This window comes from Mytilus californianus, unplaced genomic scaffold (assembly GCF_021869535.1).
Source record: "Mytilus californianus isolate M0D057914Y unplaced genomic scaffold, xbMytCali1.0.p SCAF_10, whole genome shotgun sequence".
Lineage (NCBI taxonomy): Eukaryota > Metazoa > Mollusca > Bivalvia > Mytilida > Mytilidae > Mytilus > Mytilus californianus.
In genome coordinates, this window is record NW_026262582.1 from 24,045,062 (window position 1) to 24,058,357 (window position 13,296).

The window sequence follows — 13,296 nt, forward strand, 5'->3', positions numbered from 1 at the left end:
TCATTGGGGTTATAAATAGCGAAATGTAAAGCTCATGATGGTTTTCAATATGATGTATATACAAAACTGTTCAATTCAATTGTATGGTCAGCGATTGACTAAGGTGCCTCTATTTGGGGTACTAAGGAATTTTCATGTTTAAATGCTGTTAAACATAAGGCTATGAGATTTTTTATGGGAGTGGGAAGATATACCCCTAACTTAGCACTTTATTGAGATATGGGATGGAAACCATGTATTCTTAAACAATGGTCTACCATATTTAGGACTTGGTCACGATTTGTTAAGATGTCTAATTGTAGACTTAATAAGAAAATTTTTCTTTGGAGTAATAATCTCAGTTTTAATAAAGTAAAATATTGGAACTGTAGAGGGAATACAAAGTTTTAAGAACTTGATCTTTATCTGTATTGTAATATTGAATGTATTTTGAGCAAGTCTGTTATTAAAGATATTGAAAACAACCTATTTATTATGTACCAGAATAAATGGCATTCAAATTTACTAGCTAATGAAAGCAGTAAATTGCATACTTACAGGTTATTCAAATCAAATTATTGTACAGAAAAATATTTAAGTATTACTATGCCGGGTAAATATAGAAGCGCATATGCTAAATTTAGAGCAGGTGTTGCTCCGATTAAAATTGAAACTGGCAGATATGAAGGTATAGATGTAAATGAAAGGTTTTGTTTTAATTGTAGAAAAAATGATTTTAATATAATTGAAGATGAAAAACATGTTTTATTAGAATGCCCAGAATATGCAGTTTTGCGAACATTCTTTTTTAACAGTGTATGTAATATAGAAAGTAGTTTTAGTAATTTGAGTAATGAGAAAAAGTTTTTATTTATGTTTCATGATGACAGAGTTTGCTATTTTACAGCCAAAATCTGCCATGAAGTACTTTTTAAGAGAAAGTGTATTTTAAACTCGTAATAACTGTGTATAATGTTGTTGGTTTTTTGTTAAGATATACTGATATATGCTATATATGTAATATAAATGTATTTTTTGTAATGTGTGTTTTACAGTCTCTCATAAATCTTTTTAGAGTGGCTCTTTTATAAATTGATTTGTTAATATTATATTGTGTTTAATATCAAATGTTTTAAAGAGGTGAGACTCTAATAAAGTATTTGTTGTTGTTGTTGTTGTTGCGTAATTCTCTGTCCGTAATGTTGTACTGTATTCATGTCATGTAATGGTGTCATTTTAGTGTTATATTTAACATTTTCATAAAAGTGCGAGGTTTGGATAGCCACAAAACCAGGTTCAACTCACCATTTTTTTCTTAAAATATCCTATATCAAGTCAGGAAAATGGTCATTGTTATATTATAGTTCGTTTCTGTGTGTGTTGCATTTTAGTGTTGTGTTTCTGTTGTGTCGTTGTTCTCCTCTTATATTTGATGTGTTTCCTTCAGTTTTGATTTGTAACCCGGATTTGTTTTTTTCTCAATCGATTTATGAATTTCGAATAGCGGTATACTACTGTTGCCTTTATTTGTGTATTTGAAATTGTAAGGCAAACACCAAAACTTCAAATGCCATGATTGTGATTTTTAAATATTTTCACAGTTACCCTTCTTAGCTGTCTGTCTAATGACGTCATTAGAAGCATCCGAAATAACACAAGAATTATAAAAGGTAAAGTCTATTTGCAAATTACCAACTTGGTTTCCATTTTTTTTTTTTTTTTTTTATTGGCAAAGTGGATAAACAAATTTCTATGTAGGACACACTGGGTTCCTGTCTTTACAAGACAAGTTAGAAAGGAATTGTGTAGTGTGCAGGAACAAGCAATACTGGTGACTTTGGAAGTGCATCACAAATATATTGTCATAATAGGGTTGCACAATACATGTTTTAAGAATTTGAATTGTAATAGATTACGTTGATTAAACATTTGTAAATGCTAGTAATAGAGTCAAAATCTAGACATTAATAATTATTCAAAAAATTTATTGACTCGGACGATCTAGCGCTTGACATATCGTCTAGGCACCTATCTGTATGTTGTCTTCTAGATATCTTTTGGTCATTTTCATTGTTCGGATGATGTTGCAGTGACATATAACTTATATCTCTTTTAATGCATATCATATAGATCTTTTGCAGAATTAACATGTCTCTGTGATGAATAACTAGTGTCATTGTGACTGTAAAGCTTATGAAGTGCCAGTAATAATGTCGGAAGGATATTAAAGGGCATTACAGTTATGTAGTTTGTCATTGGGACTGTATAGATTGTGAAGTGTCAGTAATGAAGCCAAGAGACATGTAGACCCATGAGAGAATCAATTAATTTCTGTAGATATAGGCACTGTAATGATAAACCAGGTTGCATTAGCGACAGTAGAGCTTTAAGTACCAGTAATAATGTCAGAATGATATTAAAGGGAATGAGGATCCATGATATACTTACCAAATTTTTATAAGTATAGATACTGTTATCATCAAGTTTGTATGTTTACTGCATAACTTGTGTAATGCCGGTAATAATTTGTCGGAAACATATTAAAAAATTTGCAGATTGATGAGGATTGACCATGTATCTGTAGGTTATACAAGGTAATTATAAACCAGGCTGGCATGGTTAACGGAGAACTTGAGAAGGCCATTAATACTGTCTGAAAGATATTAATGGACAAGCGGATTCGTGAGAAAAAATTTACATGATTATGCAGGATAACACACTGCAATTGAATACCATGTGTTCATGTTGACCGAAGAACTTGTAGTGCCAGTTATAATGGCAGAAATATATTAAAACACTTATGGGTAGATAACAGATTAAACATGATTATGTAGGTTAAGACATTGTAATAATAAAGCAGTGTGTAATGGTAATCGTAGAGCATTCGACGTTGTTATTTCAGTTGTACAATCGCACAGCCTTGCTGGAGTAGTTTAAGAGAAGAATAAATCATTGATCGTGAAATAACAACTATTCAACAAGACACAACTATCGAGAAGAACTTTTTGAAACAATCTTTTTTTTTTTACATTTTAACCTGTTATGTCTGTTTGTTTTGTTCCCACATCGTTGTCAATATAATGGAATTTTATCTGACTGTCATACAAGTGAGAGGTTTAGCTAGCTATTAAACCAGGTTAAATCCACAATTTTCTACATAAGAAAATGTCTGTACCAAGTCAGGAATATGACAGTTGTTATCCATTCGTTTAATGTATTTGAGCTTTTGATTTTGCCATTTGATTAGGGACTTTTCGTTTTGAGTTTTCATCGGAGTTCGGTATTTTTGTTATTTTACTTTTTGTTACTTAGTTCTACCGTAGAACAATTAGACAATTATGTTTGCATACTTTATGGAAAACATTTTCAAGATACTTTTACTTAAAGTATCATGTAAATAAGACTTATTGCTTTTTATACCAGTCCAGTGTCAAAATATTTGGCAGCGGTAGTCTTTCTTTATGTCTATATGCTAAAGTCTAAATTAGCTGAAGAATATTCGATAATTCCTTTTAAATCTAAATTGAATTAACAAATAAAGATAAGTTTCACGAATACATGCACAATAGTAAACGATATATACCCTGGTAAAAACTGCATGTTCATATCACGACAATGAAACGAATACATACATCACTATACGTCTCATTCGGTTGTAAGAAAAATAAGTCAATCAGAGTGTCGATGGCATTTACAGAATAGATAAATAATGTGGAATTTAGCCCCTCCTTACATTCAGACCATCATTTATGATTGAAATAAAGTCGCCAATCTCAAACTCTTTATGAATATTATGATGAATCCCCCTCCAACTTCTATCATTTATGCAAAAGGACGAGGATTTCAATTATTTTTTTATCACAGCTGTTATAAAGAAGAGGTATGATATGAGCAATAATTTGGCCCTAAATTGACAAAAATAATTACATCATTCAAGCCTATCAATCCTATGCTATATTAATTTCATTTATAAATGAACAGGCTGATATTTTCTCGACATTCTAGACGTCGAACAACTCTAAATAATCTGCCAACGAGACACCTCTCCACCAAAGACCACATGACGTAGAAGTTAGTATAGACTTCAACAATGATTAAAACCCTTAACTAGATATAAGAAGATGTAGTGTGAGTGTCAATGAGACAACTCTCCATCCAAGTCAAAATTTATAAAAGTAAACCATTATAGGTCACAGTACGGTCTTCAACACGGCGCCTTGGCTCACATCGAACAGTAAGCTATAAAGGGCCCCAAAAATTACTAGTGTAAAACCATTCAAAAGGGAAAACTAACGGTTTAATCTTTATAAAAAACGAGAAACGAGAAACACTTATGAACCACATCAACAAACGACAACTACTGAACACCAGATTCCTGACTTAGGACAGGTGCAAACAAATGCAGCGGGTTTAAACGTTTTAATGATACCAAACCTTCACCCTTTTTCTGAAACAAAAGTGTAACATCACAACATAGAAAGACACACTATAAACCATATATAAAACTATAAAAGGCCCCGAAATGAATAATATAAAACAATATAAACGGGTAAAAGAATAGGGTGATTTATGTACAAACAATAAATGATAAACAATCATTATGAACAACAAAACTGGACCACCTATGATGTACAAGCTCCTGACTCGGGATCACAAAATACAGAATGTGGCAGGTAAAGCAGGTTTCCGGGCTTCCAACACTCTCTTATCGTTGGATAGTGGTGTAACATAAACAAAACAAAATACAAGCTATCAAAATCATTTAAAAATGGTTCATCAGATCAACACAAAGCACCCACAAAAACAACCTACAAAAAGACACACACAATTCAATTGACAAAAAGATTTAAGACACAAAGTACCGATCTGAAAGTTCTTTTTCATGATAATAATAATCAAACAGTTTATTTGGAATACGGTATGATCTGCTACAAAAGATGAATGGTAGATCCCTTTAAATTGTGTTTTTTGCTATTTCCTCTTTAGATAACTTCCTTAAGGGACTTTCCGTTTTGAAATTTCCTTGGAGTTCAGTATTTTTGGTATTTACTTTTTCCTTGTTGGTGTTATCTGTCTTCTCGTTTATAATCATTCTATAAAGCCCTTGAACTTTTCCCTATTGCAGTTGTTCATCGATATAATTAATAAATAAGGATACATATAGAAATAAACTAAACAGGGCAAACATTATTTTTTTTATGTTTCACAGTTGTGTATTTGTACGGCAATAAAAAAAAACTTCAAATGTCATATGATATTTAGATATTTTCACAGCTACCTTGCAAAGCTATCTGCTTAATGACGTCATTAGAAGCATGAAAATTAACACAAGACATATTAAAGTTAAAGTCTATTTTCAGATTACCGATATTGTTTCAATAAATAAAAATGGTAAAAAATGTCTATGTAGGACAAACTGGGTTCCTGTCTTTACAAGACAAAAAGCACAAGTATTTTTTTTTTTTTTTTTTTGTGCAGGAACCGGCAATAGCTTCGACTTTGTAAGCGCATCACAAATACATTGTGATAAGGGGGTTGCAAAATTTATGGTAACCAAATTAAAATTCTAACATATAACGTTGATCAAACAATAGTAAATGCTAGTAATAGTTTCAAAATCTAGACCTTATTAAATATTCCCGTTGAAGACTGTGTGTTTTCCTCTGGATGTTTTTTTACTACCTTATAATTGAGATGCTGGTATATTGACATATACTCTATATCTCCTTTACTGCATGTCAGATAGATACTTGGTAGATTTAACATGTCTCTGTAATTTCTGTCATGGTGACCTGTGCACAACTTGTGAAGTACCATGAACAAAGTTAGAAGGGTACTAAGGGAGTCTGGATCCAGGAGAGAATCAACAGGTTTCTTTAGGTTTAGGCTCTGTTAGTAAACAGCAGGTTGTCAGAGTAACCGTATGGCTTTGATGTACCAGTCATATTGTCAGAAATATATCACACAAGTGAGAGGTTTCGCTAGCTATAAAACCAGGTTTAATCCACCTTTTTCTACATGAGGAATTGCCTGTACTAAATCAGGAATATAACAGTTGTTTTCCACTCGTTTAATGTGTTTGAGCTTTTGATTTTGCCATTTGATAAGGGACTTTCCGATTTGAATTTTCCTTTGAGTTCGGTATTTTTGTTATTTTATTTTGTAATGGTCATGAGGATCCATGAGGATTTAACGTGTATCTGTAGGTGTAAACACTGTTATTATAATGCAGATTTTCATGGTGGTTGAAAAGCTTACGACGGAAATATATCTGCAGGTTTAGACAGTGTATAAACCATTTGTTCACGGTGATTGAAGAGCATTCAAAGTGCCTGTTGTATTGTCGGAATGACATTAAAGGACATTTGGATTCATAAGATATTTAAAATGGTTCAGAACATTAAAATACTGTTATTATAAATCAATTCGGCAAGGTGATTCAATAACAATTTTGTTGGAAAATTTCAAATTTAGTTCATATAAGTACAAAAATTATATATGTTAAACTGGCATGGTCAAAGTGTTATGCATACTAAGTTTCATGATATTTCGTCAGATTCACTCCTGGACTCTCTTGTATGGTTTTCCTTAAGACAAGTTATATCTAGGTCATATTCGATACTTTCTCAAAGACTACGCATATTCCAGCAAGGCAGCGAAGATTGGCGTTATGATTATCCTTTCATAATGATAAGTTTCGCTCCCATTTTTGTTTTCTTATACCTGTACTGGTGTCGTATTTCGTTTTTTGCTATGGCATTGACAGTTTGTTATCGTCGTATAAGTTTTTTGCTATGGCATTGTCAGTTTGTTATCGTCGTATGACATTTTTGCTATGACATTGCCAGTTCGTTATCGTCGTATGGGTTTTTTGCTATGTCATTGCCAGTTTGTTATGAGTTTGAATGTACCTTTGATATATTTCGCCTCTCTCGTGACGTAGACCTGTATACTACATGTGTACATGTCTATTCAGCAATAATACAGTTTTAGTTTTTTTATTTACAGTAGCTGCTCAATTCATACAAATGCTTGTCTTTTTTTCAGCTGAAAGACGAATCATTTGATTCCGTCAAATGCTTTTACCTCGTATGAAACCAACCAATGCCGTATGAAAGTAACCCAATATTATACAATTATTATATCCTCTTACGTAATTAATCAACATCATTTTTCGCATTTTTCGTGTACTTCGTCCACACGAATATGCTTTTAAAAATAAGATTTAAGACACAAATGACAAATTCCATTCTCAATTTTATTTTAAAAATAAAAACAATACTCATTGGAAAACAGAAGTTGACATTATATCTTGAAATATGCATAATCGATATAAATATACAAACAATCCATTATTATTTTTTATATCATCTGTCTGTATATTCTTACTAGTTTGATGTTTATGTTATCTATAAAACGGATATAATGGAATGTAAGCTACTCTTCTACTTTTTTTGTTGAATGTTCACAAATTGAGTCTAAAAATGGAAATTCGAAATTACAAAACACTTATTCAATTTGCATGTCCTAGTTAGGAATGACACGCATAAGTATGATAATTATCAACGATGAGTTCTGCGATAGACCAAAGTAACAAAAAGATTGCTTAAACAAGATATGAGTAACGTCTTGTTTTATCATCGTGGTTTTACTATCAGAGATTTACACGTTTCAAAAATTACTCAAGCAGGACTATGAGGATGAACGACTAACATATAAGATTAGTTCTACAGTAGAAAAAAAGTCATACACAAAATGTTTGAACAAGTTATGACTTACGTCTTGTTTTATAATTGTGATTTTACTGTCAAAGATTTACATTCCCAAAAACTACTCAAGCAAGACTATGAGGATGAATGACTGAAATTACAGCTTCAGATGATAAGCCATAACTATTAGAGCCTGGTTTATAATTACAGTGTCTTAACTAATAAAACTATTTTTAATATCTTATGAGCCCACAAGTCCATTAATATCATTCGGACGATTTTACTGAAATTCACAAGTTCTACGGTCCACCTGATAAACCTGGTTTATTTTTAGTGTCTTAACCTATAAAATCATTTTTAATATCTCATAGACCCACAAGTCCCTTAATATCCTTAATCTCTTATGGACCCACAAGTCCCTTATCATCCTTCGGAAGATATAACTGACATTCAAAAATTCGTCGGTCAACATGAAAACCTGGTTTATTATCAAAGTGTCTTAAAAAAACAAAAAAAAACCTACAGAATCATGTTTTATCTCTTATGATCCAATATATCTCTTTTTAATATCCTTCAGTAATTAAAACTGCCATTTCACAAATTCTATGGTCACCATGATAACCTGGTTTAGAATTATTGTGTATAAACCTACCATTACATATTCTATTTTCATGGATCCACATGCTCTTTCATATCCTTCCGACAATATTACTGGCACTTCACAAGATAACCAGTCACTTTGACAACCTGGTTTATAATTATTGTGTATAAACCTACCGATACATGTTCAAACCTCATGGATCCACATGCCCCTGCATATCCTTCCGACAATATTACTGGCACTTCACAAGATAGCTAGTCACTTTGACAACCTGGTTTATAATTATTGTGTATAAACCTACCGATACATTTTCTATTTATATGGATCCACATGCTCTTTCTTATCCTTCCGACAATATTACTGGCACTTCACAAGATAACCAGTCATTTTGACAACATGGTTTGTGATAACAGTGTCCAAACCTTAAGAAATATGTACACAATTCTCTCATGTGTGAACACGTTATTGTTATCATTCTGGATTTATTACTGGCACAGTACAAGCTCTACAGTCAACCTGACAACCTGGTTTATGATAACACTGTCTAAACCTACAGAAACATGTCAATTCATGGGTCTAGATGTCTATTCTTATCCTTCTGATTTAATATCTGTTACTTCACAAAAAAGTAAAATAACAAATATACCGAACTCTAAGGAAAAATTCAAAACGGAAAGTCCCTTATCAAATGGCAAAATCAAAAGCTTCAACACATCAAAAAGTAAAATCACACAAATACTGAATTCCGAGGAAAATTCAAAAAGGAAAGTCCCTAATCAAATGGCGAAATCAAAAGCTCAAACACATCAAACGAATGGATAACTACTGTCATATTCCTGACTTGAAACAGGCATTTTCTTATGTAGAAAATGGTGGATTAAACCTGGTTTTATAGCTAGCTCTCACTTGTATGACAGTCGCATCGAATTCCATTATATTGACAACGATGCAGTCACCATGACAAACTGATTTATACTAACAGGGTCTTCACCTACGGCAACATTTATATTCTCTCATGGGTGTACATGTCTTTTTGTATCCTTCTTACTTGATAACTGGCACTTCACAAAGCTGACATCCTGGTTTATAACATTGTCTAAAACGACAGAAACATGTTAATGTCCTCATGAGTCTACATATCTTTTGTTATACTTCTGACTTTATTACTGGCACTGCACAAACCCTACATTAGCCATGCAAAATATTTATTCATTACTGAGACATGTTAAATCTGCCAAGGATCCATCATATATGTTTTAAATGAAATACAGAGTATATGTCAATTCGACAGCATCTCAACGACATAAATGATCGAAAGACATCTAGAAGACCACATACAGTCTTCAAACATAGACAACTGACTAGACAATATACTAAGTCAATAAAAGTTGAAAATATTTATTATGTACAGATCTTTACACCATTACTAGCAATTACAACTGTTTAACAACGTAATCTGTTAGAATATTAAAATGTGCATTTGTCTTACAGAATACAGTTTGTCCTACACAGGAAATGTTTCCCACTTTGCAAACAAAAAAGGTTGGACACAATGTAGGTAATTTGAAAATAGACTTTTACAATATTAAAGTTCTGGTGATATTCTGGATGCTTCTTATGACGTCATTAAACAGAAAGCTGTGAAAATATCTAAAAATCACAAAAATATTTTATGTTTTTTTATTGCCTAACATATTCCAATACACAGCTGTGAAATATTAACAACAGAAATGGTTGCTTTTTAAATATGAGTTATATCTGTGTACTTATTTATTAATTTTATCGACAAATAACTACAACGGGGAAAATGTCAAGGGTGTATGGAGAATTTATTAATATTAATTCATAAACGCGCAAAGCGCATGAGTCAATTATCAGTGTTGTGAGGTCACGAGTTGAATATTTCTCGATATTCTAATTTTTGGATTAGTTATTTTTTCAATACACTGACCATAGAATTTTTAATGGAAATAAACTCAAAAATGAAAGGAACTATATCTTTTTCTATGCATTCTCAATTGTATTGATGCAACGTCATCGACAACGTCTAGACAACACCCATTTTTCTATGACGTCAGAGGAATGAATTTATCGGATTAATTTCACATGTGAAATAATCGGTTTTCATTTCACTGGAAAAATACAGTAATTAATTGAAACCTATGTAATAACTGATTTTAATAATGTGTTTTATTTTGTGTTGTTATACCATCGTCCAAGGTTATGAAAGGGTTGAGCGCCCGCAAAAAATAAAATAAAATGAAAAAAATGGGGTTCACCGACTTCATTTTATCACTATAGCAACCTCAGTTTCATGTTTTTCCGCAATATGAACACTATTCTGCTGTTATTTGAAATTTCAAATAATCAAATAATACTGAATCTAGAAGCATAATTCTTTTTTAACATTAAACATTATATTTGTATTTATCGATTTAAAATCCTAGAGTTAAAGACTTTTGGTGTTTTGATCTTAAAAAGTATGATTTATTTTTTTCCCGCCAAAAATGATACATAAGAATGAAAAAAGTTTTTATGCTTTTTATCATTTGCTTTTCAGAAAAGAGATTTGTTTTTCAATAGAACACTAAATCTGACGACATAGTATATAGGTTTCCTATTTTCGCAAATATTGCAAATTGGACGTTTGAAAAACACATTCAAATTCCAAAAAAAAGCAGAAATATACACCTACTTTATTATCTTTAATACAAGAGATCATATTTATGCATCAGTATTTGTCAGATCTCATTCTGTTGCCTCACTAAACCTAGTGTTGACGGACAGACAGAAGTACGGACGGACTAGTGTATACCATACAACGTTTCTACTTAGTCGGGCGTTTAAACCTATTCCATTTCATTTGTAGATTAATAATTTCTAAATATAAAAAAAATCTAAGGATCTTGAAATGATAGGTAGAATAAGGTAGTTAATACTAAAATGTTTTAAGACAGACAGCTAGATACCATACACATACAATGTATACACAGGCCAGTGTCGGAGCTTGATTTGCTATATGATATAAAAACTAAAACTGACGAAAAAATCAAAATCATAAAATGCAAAAAATACATTTTGCAAATAAAAGATTTGACATAAAAGTTCATATTTAATATGAAATAATAATACATAATTAATACGAAATTACACCAACTAATATCATATCAGTTGAATAAATGACAAAGAATAGCAAAGGTGGAGAGAAAAATTTGCCCCACAAATAAACATATATACATACATGTATCTACTTCAAAAGATAAAATTAAGGGAGGTTTGTGGGTGGGAATTTTTAACAAATTAATTGATAAGAATCACAAGTTAACACATCAAATGCTGGTGATAAAAGGAAGTAACCACAACGCATCTACACGTGAACTCGTGCTGACCCCAAAAGATCAGTGACCAATAAGAAAGATGTAATCCAATCATGCACTGGATATAAGTGAAATTTCTCTGCACGTGAAAACATGTTATCTAATTTCAACAATTTATCGTTTGATTAATTAGGACACTCTGACCCTTTGACCAGACTAGAGACATCATAAATTTACAGTATAAATAGCTCACTCTTTATTTAAGTCTTAGTAATAAACAATTAAAACAGAATTATTTTCTCTGCTGTCTTAAATTTTTTTATTCAGCTTAATTTTCAATTAGCAAATAAAATTGATTATATGTATATGGCCTATTATAAAATACGATTTCTGTTTTTTTTTCACGGGGTTTGAATACACTTTAAAAATACAAAGTACAAATAAGCCGGAAAGACGCCTAGTTAAGAATTTAACAATTAAAGTATTTCTCAAAACAGAATAAATTTAAAGGATTATAGTCTTATAAATTCAAATGTCATTTTGGAAATTTAAAAAACGACAACGTATCGAAATTTGTTTTTTAATCTTTCCGGTCAATTACTGTTGATTTTATTCCCGAAGCAATTTTTCCCTTATAAGTTACTAAATAAGTGTTTTGTTTTACAAACCTTAAATTTTGATTTTAATTGACATTCAACTATTGATTTCTTACAGATTTGAATTGAGCATTAACGAGAGCAAGAACTTATATAGTAAGATACTTGCTGGGAGCAAGCGAAATGTTTATAATTTAAAACAATTTTAACTGATTCCAATCATTGGTAATGGCAAAATATATTGCATCTTTCTTTTTTTTTTAAGATTTTGTAAATTTAGCAGTATATATAAATTTGAACTTCATTACAAGATCGAACAATGTTTTAGGGGAATCAGTTAAAGTCAAAATTGGTCATAGTGCAAGTAGATCGAAACTAATAGAACTATTTCTATCGGCCTTAAATTTTAAAAGCTCAATTGCGCAAATCCCAAAAGTTCAAAATTCTACGCGTTAGTCTTTTGTGTTCATTTTTTTTTTTTTTTTTTTTTTGTACTATATATTTGCGGCTGCTTAATGATGTTTGCTACTCTGTTTCAAAATAACAAGCTTTTTAAAAGACTGTTATAAATTGATAGTATATGAATAAAGAAACTAAAAAAGCAGAAAAAATGAAGGGTCCGTGTGCTTTTTTCGAGAATAAGCCATTGAAAATTTGCCGGGAAATATTTCTCTCCAGATTTTCTTACATTTAACAATGGAACCTTTTTTCTTTCAAAAACTATGAACAAAAAGCAAGATTTTTGTAAGATTTTCAACTATTGCTTTTTAAACTATATGTAATAAAATGATGACAGCAAAAGTAGGGGTTAACAGGCAAGCGTTTTTAATATTAGAATCACGTGATATGGTCTCTATTTTTCAGGTACTTGTACTATATATATTTTACCATTATTTTAGTAGGAAGCGCCTTCCCTCTTTTTTTTTGAGATTTTCTGTGCGTTTTTTTATTTACCTTTTGTTTGTCGATACAGAATACATATGAGGAATGAAATCTACATAAAACTAAATTACTCGGCCAAGTAATGTGCATCACCAATAGCAGGAACCTCGTCAGTAGTTGTTTTTTGTTCTATCTAATGTGTTATTCTTATC